Raw genomic sequence first — 12,476 nt, forward strand, 5'->3', positions numbered from 1 at the left:
AGACTCATAGTACCTTCCACATACAGTAATAAGCTCATTCAGGTTGTAGTTAAAAGACAATGTCAAAGTCACATTACACAAAGTTTAATCACATAAAAAGCAAAATATTTCCTGTTAATAACGTAGTCTTTTTCCATCAACTCCCACTCCAAACAATGGATGAACAAAGTGCTGTGTGACATTTAATCACTTACAGCGTGTGTGGGCATTTTAGGCCCATTAAGCATCGTATGAGAGGGAGATGAGCAGAGTAATTAGTCTCAGCTCATAACTGTGCAATCACATCTAAAAAAGAAAAAGAATTTGGCTTGTTATCTCATTTGTAAAAATGTGGCTCAAATGACAAATTTAAGTGTTAAGTGTTTGAAGTAGGAAAATTCAGTCGCAAGAAATGTCAGTCAAAACCAGACCAACCAAAATTGGAAAGAGCACAATATTTACGCAAATTGTGTGATATTATGAATGTGGAATAAATGTCACCTTCAGTTTTCATACACCACTTCTACTGACAAGTAACACCAAGCCCAAGCCTGCAATGTCGCCTTTTTATTTATCTGCCCATTAATTTGAGACAATCTCAGGGTTCACCATAGCCAGATGGCCACAAAAAGTTACTCTGTGGCCACCAAATATCCCCTGCAGTTTTATCAAGTCTAAAATAGGTCATATAGGTCACATAAACAGGTCGGTCTAAATAATTGTTTAACAAAAAATCCCCGTATTGCACATTACATTACTGTTTCACAAACATCCTGTTTCACTTGCACCTTTATGTTCAACACTATGAAAACAGCGAACAGCACTCTTCACCGGCTAGCTACCGATATGTGGACTAGATCAAATGCCTTACTCAAAAAAAGCTGCTCTTGACTGGTCAGAATCTCCATGTGGGAAAAATCCAGGAAGTAAACAAAACGTTGAAGAAGAGTACACTCTCAAGATAAATCTGACACTTTCTAATGTTGATTTTAGCGCTGGTCATCGTGGACTATATTGCTGTCATTGTTCATTTTAGTCAAACCATACAGTTTGAAAACGAGGCGCGGCTCCAACTAGAAAACAATGTTTTGATGCATTGGATGTGCTGAATGTGCATATTAAGGCAGTACAGGAGGAGGTGCACATTAATAATCCTCCAGGACTGTAACATGCTCATGTTGAACCCAAACAATGTGTCATGTGACTGCAGTTGGTTCAGATCCAGGTCGGAACACGTTCTCACCACAAACGAACCGCATCACAGTTTGTTTGAAACCGGACTGAGACCACCTCTTCAAGAAGGTCTCAGTCCGGTTGTTTTGGTGCACACCAAAGTGTGATTGCTGTGTTCACACCTGCCCAAACGAACAGCACTTAGGGGGCAAACAAACTTGAGTTCAACTGAACCAAACCAAACAGGGCAGGTGTGAAAGCACACTTATTAAACCTGCTAATAAAATGCTTTTATTGCAGACATGACTGGGAAGGAGTGAGATTGTGTATGACACAAAGAAGACAAAGTTACGGGAGGCTGCGTTAAGTTGCGGAAAACTGCCTTTTCTGTATTGTTTTTACATATGATTACATTTGGGCCATCAAACGGTATTTCGGCCAACAACTTTAGAGGCTTGACGTCCCATGGAGGAAGTGCTTAAAAATATTAGTGTCCATCCCTGAAACTGGTAAAATTAATTAAAGATTTGTGTCCCAATTTAGAGACAGCCTCCTTCAAAATCTGTATTTTGAGACAAAATACATCACAACAAGCAGACATGGCTGCCATACATAAGCTAACAGCTCAGTTAGCAAGCAAGAAATTCAGCATGCTCAGGAATCCATCACATGTATTTCAACTAAATGATACAGTCAGACCAACCTCTTCAACTTGGAGAATTGAGAAACATCATAAGACTACATTTTATTGACATGATATTTGTTTCCATGTGGTTGTCAGACACTAGTTAACTCATGAGAGCCTGTTTACAACACGCGGTTCAGTGATACAAACACAAGTGGACAGCTGAGACACACTGCTGTTCTCACCTGTGTCTATCATACATGTCCAGCTGACCACTCGGGTTCACTTTCGTTACTGCCTACGTCAGTTACACTAGAAGGTCAAAAGGGCCCTGTGCACAGTTATTGCATCCACTCTCTCACTAGCCGTTTGCTAATCATGTTAGCGGTCGTGTCGGCAATAATAACATGGCGTAAAATGGCTATGTTTTAGAGCGTTAGGGCACTGCCACCAAAAAAAACCCCCACCACGTTCTGCATTGATGACATAGCAGAAGCATCAGGACACATCACCATTTCCACCTGAGCTACTGGCTTGATTCATCAGTTCACGATGCATCACACTTGTATCTAGCACTGCCCACTTGTGATCTGATCACTTTAGATGCACATTAATACCAGGCGTACACAGGCTCTCACTGTACTTATGAAAACAGCACTGCTAGGTGTAAACAATGAAAGTCAAGCATTAACATTTCTGTTTGTTCTCTTTATCAGCCTGGATATGATGTTAATCATTACACGTAGGAGGCTACATTTACAGGCATTTCAGTAGAGAGATTACGTCATATCAATATATTTATTATTAACCTCGGGGGCTGTTTGCCAATTTTCCATTATGTCTTGAAATGAACGTCATGACTCCTTCGGTAAACTTACAAGAGATTATCGCTGGTATTTAACTGCAACTTCCTGGAGGTTAACTGTCACCAAATTCTGACTTTATTAATTGATGACGGTCGCCTGAATGCATCATTACCTCGCCTGCACTCTGTGAGGATGAGGGAGGGTGGATTTCAAGCAATCTCATTTAGAGAAGGGGAGCAGGTTCAGCCCATGAGCCTTTAATTCATTCTCTGAAGGTTACACATCTGTAAGCTGCGTACTGATTACACATTTAGTTTAAGTGTAGCAGCTGCAGATTATTTCTGTTCTCAGTCTAATTGTTTAGTCTGTTAAGTGTCGGAAAATAGTAAAAAATGTGCATCATGAGCTCCTTTAGGTGATATTTTACTTTAATTTGTTCAACCGACAGTCCAAAACCACAAAATAAATCAATTTACAAAAGGTGTTAAAGAGAGAAAAGCAGCAAATGCTCTGGCTGGAGATGCCGAGACCAGAGAATCTTTATTTATTTGTTATTTTACTTGAAATACAACAAATTGATTAATTTCAGCTCTTCTTAACAGTAAGACTTGCCTTACTCCTCACTTATTTCGACTTTTAAACATAAACTGACGTCGTTTCCGATAAGTTGTAGTTCCAAGAGTAGAAGCAGCCCAACCAACATACAGCATCAAACATTTTAAAGACATGTACTGTTGTACAACTCAAAAATTTTTGCTTCTGTGAATGGGAATTTGTTCAAACTCTCTTTTCTTTTCTAATCTTATTCTTACAACCGAGAAATGATTCATACTTCAACCTGTATTTGACTTCCAGGATTCTCAATATTTACAAGCATTAACGAGTTAATGTTTGACAGCTGAGCTTACTATACGAGACCTGAAGGACCATGTGAGTCTTGACCTGTTGGCAAATACATTACATAAGGCCAAACCTCAGTGTGAAGCCAAATAAATACAGCAGAATGGGGTGGGGCTGCATTATTGATCTATCAGGTTTTGTGTTACAGTGTCAGAAAATAGCTTTGAAAAGTTCCCAAAACCCAAGTTATCATATTCATATCGTCTGATCAACACTTAAAAAGTATATTCTAACAACTAAACTGAATGGAGCTCAACATCAAATCTACTTTATCAGGCAGTGGTGCAGGAAGTGCTCATACAATTCACTTAAAAGGTCCAGTGTGTAGGATTTAGTGGGATATATTGGCAGAAATGTAATATAATAGGTATATTGATATATTGGTATATGATCACCTGAAAATAATAATTGTTGTGTTTTTGTTACTGTAGAATGAGCGGTTTATATTTACAGAGGAAGCGGGACATCTTCCATTGGAGTCAGCCATGTTGTTTCTACAGTAGCCAAGAACGGACAAACCAAACACTGGCTCTAGAAAGGGTGAATTATGTTTTTGCATTTTCACAGCAGCCCCACTGCGACAAGCCAAACATTATTAGAAAAACACTGATTTTTTTTTCCCCCTACTTCCTTATCCTGTGATTTTACTAGTTTAAATAACTGTGTGCATTTGTTGTGGAGAGGAAGAGACCTCTGCAGATAATTGGGCTCCCAGTAAAAACCTCCTGAACATCGGGATCTTAAGTTATCAGAGGAAGAAAGGTGAGCACACATTAGCAGGTGCTGGGGTAGCAGCCCTTTTGCGATGAGCCAAACAACATCGCAGAAACACTAATTTGTAACATAAAACTGCTTTATTCAGTGTTTTTACTGGATTTAATCAGGTGGCGTCTCACTTATAAACTTTGCAAACGCACCAATATAGGCCTGAAAGAGGCATACACCACTTCCTACAGTAAAGCTGTGATGTATAAAAACAGACTTGATGGGAGAAACTTTGACACATGCTTACAAACATTTTTGAGACGAGAAATTGGCGATGCAAATGGTGAGTTGGAAGCCTGATTGTAGAAATTGTCGCATACTTGGCTTTTGTCTGTACGTACATTTTTAGTATGGATCATATGCACTGTTTTATAAATGACACCCCTGGTCTGTTTCTTTTGGAGAAGAAAAGGCTTCAGCTAATAATTTCACTCCTGCTAAAAATCGCCAAAATAATTAATATTGACAGAATCCTAACTGGGAGTTCACGTTTCGCTAACAGGAGAAGTTTGGGCTGGTTTCAATCTGCAATCCTCGCCCCTAGCTGCCACTAGCTATATCCTACACACTGCTCCTTTAAGCAGTAGTTTAAGTAGTATTACCAATCTGTAAAAACACTATGTAACAAGTAAGGGCGCATTCACACCAGGATAGTCCAGGGAACTTGGTTCAATTGGGCAGGGAATGCCGAAAAATTTCACACCTTCATTTGGTTTGGTTCACTTTCACACTGCATTGTTTAAAGCGGATGAAACCACCTAGACGACGTCACGCCTTTACAACAGCTGCTTGTTTGGGAGCGGTAATGCCCAAAACGACCACTGACCAGAAGAAAAAAAGCATGAGGAAGAGGAAAACCCGGCTCAAAGATTGGCCAGGACCAAAAACGGAAATCAATCCCCTTCAGCCGGCTTGGTCGCCACAAAAACACCAAACAACAAAATGCAAATTCCTCTCTTTGCTTGATAGTCGCTGGATAGTCTGTTTGCATTTCCCACTGTAAGCTAACCGCACCAGGGTTCACTTGCAAGTGAACCAAGACCCCCAGTTTTCAAGCAAACCAGGGTTCCCTCATTTAGTCAGCACCAGAGTTTGAATGAGCGTTCACACCACTCCAAACGAACGGAACTATCTGTGGAAGCGGACCAGGGTTCGTTTAAAGTGGACCAAATAGCACTAGTGTGAATGCGTCCTAATAGTCCTGCAGTCAAAATTGTACTTAAAATGTAAACTTGTATTTGTAATGTAACTTTAGCTTTCGATTAACATGTAGATATTTTTGATGTTGATGTTTATTGAAATAAAGTACAGGGATCTCATATTGTATTTAAGTAACTACAATAACTGAGTTTATGTAGTTTTCCACCACAAAAGCTGCGTAACAAAAACTTACAGCTCTTTATTCCTTCTTATCCTGCGAATAGCAACCCCTTTGGTTCTAATCTGATTTTTAAAATGCTTGTTTAAATGTCACATTTACTTGGCATCAAGACTTCTTAACTTATGATGTAAGATAGGAAGTTTCTGTAATACAGGCCTGGCAGTCTATTATTGCACTCTCCTTCCACATACCTGTCATTGCTGAGTGAACCTTGTCCTACACTTTGCCTCTAACAGAGGGTGTGTCTGCAGAATAGGTGTGCCATCAAAGTGTGTCTGCACCCACAACTGCTGCCTGTACTTTAAAACATTTCTCCTCATCTATTCAAGGAAAAACAATAATTTATGGTACATTAATTAGCAACCACTCCAGGCAGGCAATAAAGACAATGCTTCCCATCATGTACTGGGACTGATGGAGGGATCCTTGGTGTAGTTACCATCATGAGCCGCTAGAAACACTGACAAGCTCGGCATGTGGCAACAGTCGCCAATCTATGGTGTTATGGCAAATGTGGTTCATTGTGTAAGCTGCTGCGTTTCAGACAATACCCTCTGACAAACGCCGTGCACTCAAGTGATGAACAGATGACTCAATGTGGTTTTAAAGCAAGAAAATAAACAATAGAAATGTAGAAAACAAGTCAAACTGAACAGATGTCTTGGACAACAGAGATGACTAAAGACCTGCTGTAGTAGCCTGCGCTTACAGGCCTTTTAAGAAGTGGCCCCGTGCAAATATAGCAAAATGGATAAGTGGGGGAATATAAAGAAATATGTTTTAGTTGTGAGGATGTAAAAATAAGCCATTTAAAGTGTGTTATTTAATGGTAACAAACACAAACGCAGGGCAACCCGCGGCTCCAGCACAATGTCTAGTTAAAGCAGCTCTGAGTGGACAAAGACCCAGCGTCAATTCTAGAAAGTGACACGACTCAGCTCCCATTTTAAGCCCCAACTTTTACGACTGTTTGTGAATCAAACTTTAGCGAGAAAATTAAATGTGAAGAAGCGTTTAAAAGCGCCTGAGTGGGCAAAGTAGCCCGTCCAACTGCACCAACTTACACAGTTCATTTGCGGTTACAGGCTTACCTTAGTGCTCACTCCAGTGAGAATGGGCAAACGGTGACACACTCCGCCGAAATGAGACGCAAACAGTGAGTTAAGTGAGCCCGCGTGGAAGCGACAGAAATACGGTTTAAATCCACATATCCTCCGGGTTCACTCTTTCTTTTTCTTTTAAAACATGCACTGACTGGGTACTGCTCGACCTATGCTCGTTTGTTTTTCTGTCGCAGGCTGGCTGCCTCCACCTCAATCACTCCTATCAAGCTAGTCCGGATGTACAACTCACTTCCATTCGAGAGTTTCAAAATAAAAGGGCGTTTGGGAAAGCAGGGTTGCTGTCTGTATACACTTCAAGTTAAAGAAACATTATTGAAAATAAAATAAAATAAATAAAGATGTAATAATTAAAAAAAATAGATAAAGTAATATAAGAATAATAAAAGTAATAATAATTAAAAAAAAATCTAAAAAATATTTGTACAATCTATCTCTTACTTGCCGGGTGTGGCTCCACATTTTGACAAATAAAGGCCTGTCTCAATTAGAGGCCTGGTCTGGTTGACAAACAGTTAATTTTATCTATTTATTATTTTTTATAGAAGGTCTTCAGATGTATAAAATCAGGTTATGGCTAATACTGATTTATAATTCATATATTATTTGAAGCCAAATTTTTAAACAAGTAATATTCATACTGATTTATAAAAACAACTTGATCGTATTTCCAAATTTTTCCTGAGCAACATTTTTGTGTGAAAGGAATTAGAGACCTGTCCCCAAATATAGGCCCATTGATTTCAGTGATTTAAGAAAATAATTTTAGTTTAGTTTTACAGTATTATGCAAAAAGGCAAAAAAGCAAGTAAGCAAGCAAAGTCTGTTCATAGTCTGTTAATATCAATACGTACCATTAGTAGAATTATATAATCTAAAAATACCAAAGTCCCAAATTCAACATGCTACTTAAGTAAAAGTACAGAAATATGTGCTTAAATGTACTTAAAGTATCAAAAGTAAAAGTACTCATTATGCAGAATGGCATAAATGTCAGTGTTAGTTCATTATATATAGGCAATAATAAAAATAGTAATAATAATAATAACAATAATAATAATAATGCATTTCATTTATAGGTGCTTAGGGCACCTTACAGCAGCAATGTATCCATAGATCATAAAATCAAACAATTCAGTATAATACAATAAAAGTTAATAAAATGACTAACAAATATAAAAATATTACCTTCTGCTTTTACCAATAACAAAAACATGTTCATTTTGATGTTGGTATTGCATTTTAATCTTTTTAAGATATATGTTTTTATGTATATTTATATTTCTTCACACATGTAGGCTACATATAGGCTAGTTAAATGTGTATGTTTACCTTTGTTCAGCTGTGTTGTCCTTGTTCTTAGCTTTAAGCTATGATAATTTCTGTGGAAGTACAATTTGAGCAACAAAAAAAGGCCGCTGCCTTAACAATTTTAGATACAGTATTTTAAAATTCTACCCGGTAGGTTTATAGTATAGTATTGTGTCATATCATATAGCCTAAGCCAGGGGTAGGCAACCTGTGGCTCCGGAGCCACATGTGGCTCTTTAGCCCCTGTCCAGTGGCTCCTTGAGCCTTTGAGAAAAGAATTCTATGGAAATTCATTCTATGAATCCAAATGTTGCTGAACCTCGATAGCAGTGGCTGGTTAGCTATGGATGCCAAATCCAAAAAAGTAAATTGAATAAAATAGAGAATGTAGTAGTGCGTAGACAGATTTGTTTGCTCTCACTGCCAGCTCTGCAAAATTTAAGTACCAAATAATCATAAATAGTGCCCTGCACAGTGTCCACCTTGTGGTAAAACATATTAACAAATGCTTATTTAGACCATAAGTATAGGCCTATGCTAATTTAGACTTAATAGGCTATTTACCTTGATTATAAGGCTCAAACATGTTTTGCGGCTCCACACAGATTTTTTCAAATTATTCTTGGTCAAAAATGGCTCTTTTAATGGCAAACGTTGCAGACCCCTGGCCTAAGCAAATGATTTGTGTGTGTGTAAAAAGTAGCCTAACTATAAGTGTCAAATGAATGTAGTAAACTGAAATAATATCCTACCTCTGAAAAGTGGAGAAGACATATTAAGTGGTGGAGGAGGAATTCATAAAGATAAAATAACCAACATTTGTGTTACAAGTGAAGGACTTGTTTAAAAGTATCGAGATATTATCAGCAAAATACACTCAGTATCAGAAATAAAACTATTCATTTATCTAGGTAGAATAATGTCTAACCTTATTTTCTAAAGTACCTTTCAAAACAAATAAAGTGCTTTACAAAGGTATTCCAGTTCAAAAGGATGGATAAAAGTATGAAATATAATGATGATGAAGCGTTTTATTTTCTTCTATTATTTATATACATTTGGTTCCATTAAAACGTTATTATAGATAAAAGGAACCTTTATTTTGAAGGAAGATCACTATATTTCCTGTGCTGTCTTCTGTTAGCTTGATCGCCGGTTCCGTTGGTGACGTCACCAACGCCGGGACTGGCACAGGACAACGCAAGAGGAAAAGGGACAAACTCTGGGGGGCTATATCGCCCCTTGGTGATGATGATGGGAAGTTTGCTTTATATTTTACTGTTTTTTGTTCTATGTTCATCTTAATATAACATTTTAATTCATACCATATCTATACCACATAGTAAAATCAGGCACTAAATGGTCAGTGTTGTTGTTTCCTGGGTCAAGAATGAGCTTTCAAACTCAGAAACATGTAGGCCTATGCTGTTTCCAAAACTCTGGAACATCTGACATACAGTATGACAAAGCCACAACATCAGCCTACACAAAACAGTCAACTGTTCCAGCCCACATCATACTATTATGGGACTACATTCACTTTAGATGAGCTCAACTTTTATTTTACTCACACAGGAAAGTCAAAGAAGTGCCACAGCTGCAAAAAGGAGGACATAGTAACCCACATAGTTAAACTAGAATACGTTATGAGCTTATTCTATACACTAAAACAGGGAGCATTAACTATAAATGGCGAATAAAAATAGAGGTTTTACACACTGTGTACAGTTAGTGCAGTTATATAAAGCAAATACAGTATATTTATACCAAAAATGGGATTTTTCTGCAGACTACAGAGTTTAGAGGCATTCAAAAGGATGTGACTCATGCGATACTTGTACACTGTATAGCAACTACGGGCCACTTGAATGAGGAACATTTCAACATTGAGGTGTTTAAATAAAATGCATACAGTAGGTTTAAGCAGTAGCTGTTGAGCAATGAACCTTTAAACAACAACACCTCCACATTTTTCCCTTGCTCTTGTCAAGGAGTGCATGTACTTTCTTACAATGCTCTTCCATTTACTAAACAGATGAATGACTGAATGACACGATGAATCAGTGCAGTTTCAACAGTATGTCTCAGTTTTTGCACATTGAGTCAGTGTACTCACTGTCATTGCATGTGCACATGGATGGATTGCTGAATGGTCCTGCCAGGAACAGGTTCACGGGCCTAAAGAAATACATCAAACAGACACAAAATGACACAAAGAGACACACAACGACCAAAAAAGACACACAATTACCTTAAAGAAAAACCAAAATGACCTCAAACAGACACAAAATGACCCAGAAAGACACAAAATTGACTTAAAAAAAATATAAAATGACTTTGAAGAGACACAAAATGGCTACAATAAGACACAAAACAACCAAAAAGACACAAAATTACCCTCATGAAACTTGTGGGTTATTACTGACTCATTCACCACAGTGACGTCAAAGTTAACATGACGTAAAGGTAACACATCTAAACTTACACTAAACCAGAAGATGACATCATATCCTTATTGTCACCCACACTAGAGTCACAGTATGTGCCAGCTTCCTCACCTACACTTCCACATTATCTGTAAAATGAGACACAACAAACTGGATTTAGCTCAAAACAAAAAGTGTCACAGCCACAAGTTCACATTTTACTAAAGTCTCTGTTGTACTGATCTCTGCAACAGCTGAGTTAGGATGGGTGCACTGATCCAACTTCACTCACTGGTTTCTTGTTCCACAGCGCCTCCACATGGCTGATCTGTGTTCCTGCACTAGAAAGGACAGTAAAGGTTTTTGTTTTTTTTCTATCTCTCTTGAGCATTTGGGATGTGAAACAGAAAGTGACAGGCCTGAGGGAAAACAGTGCTTTTATTTCTGGAGTTAAATGTCAGCAATAACATATAACTTTAAAATAAAATAAAAGTTTCTTGCACGGACTTGTCTCTCCTATCACAAGGGGGCAGAGCATCCCTGACAGAACAGCCCAGACTCCATCTCCATCATCATCTGAGCACGTCACACATACCGACCTTTCCCATGTCATCACTATTAGTGACAGGATATTAGAGCAGTCGACCCACAGGTGAACGTTTCACGCAGCTCCCCACTCTCATTCAGCACTGACAATGACTTTCATACTCTGACGAATCAATTTGATTAGAAAGCAATTAGAAGAATAAGTACAAGCACATGCTTATTATTAAAGCTGAGCTTCTTTTTAACACAGCTGACCAGAGGATAATTGGAAAGAGCTGAGGTGCATGTTTACACTGTCAGACATCCAGCTGATATTATTAGATTTCATGGCTGGATCTAATTTACAGGGGAAAATATTCAAAATTCTTACATGTTAGTCCTGTGATCTGAGACAATCCAAAAAATATTAGTAGACATGAACAACTCTCTCCCAAATCCAAAAATTAGAGGGCATCAAGTCATCATGTATTAAGTCTGAAGCTGCTCCATAGGCAATGAATTGGGAAAGATGTTCTGAGTATATGGGAACATTTACTGAGAACAAAAGACAACAAATATTTTGTGGGTCTGCAGACTTTGTACTTGATGACAAGTTTGAAACTGCACATGCTGCATTTTGTGCCCTCAAATCCACTGTTCTCAGTGTAGATGATAGGAAGGTGTGCTCAAAAGCATTCTCGAGAGCATATTTTTCAGGGTGTGACAGCTGCGCCCCAAGATAAACAGAGTTCAATTTTTAGCCAAGGAACAACCAATCAGAGCCAGCAGATAGCTTTCACCACTTCCACTAGTCTTTGGTAAATATGGAGAAGGTGATCATTTTAGTGCAGGGCTGACCATAGAAAACACTCTGAAAACAGCACCTGGAAGAAAATCAGCTCTGCACTCAGGATAATTGGTAAGTAGGCTGTGATACGGTGCTTGTTGTGGTAGCTTAGCAACTCAGATGCAACCTGCCTCTACCTTTTTTAAAGTTGGCGTAGAGTAGGCACAAGAATAATACCTTTTCCAGGCGGTTAGAGGTACAGCATGTGTCACGGCCCTTATGTTGCACTCTGTTTGCACTGGGAAGTTTAAATTGAACTGAATCGTCCCCTTAAGTCAGATATCCAACTTACGGTGCTTTCAGACCTAGAGCTGTCTTGCTTTGGTCCGAATCAGGGACTAATTTTGTGACAAAGTTGTATAATTGTCTAGAGCTGGTTCGTGTTCTCACGGCAGCATTTACAAGCGGACCAGATCAAATGCCTTGTGTGAGAAAGCTGCTCTTGATTGGTCAGAATTTCCATGTGGGAAAAATCCAGGAAGTAAACAAAACGTTGAAGAAGAGTACATTTGCAAGATAAATGTGACACTTTCTAATGTCACAATGGAGGGACAACTACGCAGGTTGATTTTAGCGCTGGTCATCGTGGACTATATTGCTGTCATTGTTCACTTTAG

The 12,476-nt window shown here is 38.5% G+C and overlaps 1 protein-coding gene across 1 annotated transcript in view; it reads right to left on the reverse strand.

The window, feature by feature from the left end:
• The window catches only part of LOC117251511 (cytoplasmic protein NCK2), a 56,801-nt gene extending 49,836 nt beyond the window's left edge, over positions 1-6,965 (reverse strand). Inside the window, exon 1 of the mRNA XM_033617898.2 lies at positions 6,721-6,965. The gene's annotated coding sequence lies outside the window, so the exon portion shown is untranslated. The remainder of the gene's footprint in view (positions 1-6,720) is intronic.
• Between the last annotated feature and the right edge of the window lie 5,511 nt (positions 6,966-12,476).

Source organism: Epinephelus lanceolatus, chromosome 14 (genome assembly GCF_041903045.1).
Source record: "Epinephelus lanceolatus isolate andai-2023 chromosome 14, ASM4190304v1, whole genome shotgun sequence".
NCBI classification, from domain to species: domain Eukaryota; kingdom Metazoa; phylum Chordata; class Actinopteri; order Perciformes; family Serranidae; genus Epinephelus; species Epinephelus lanceolatus.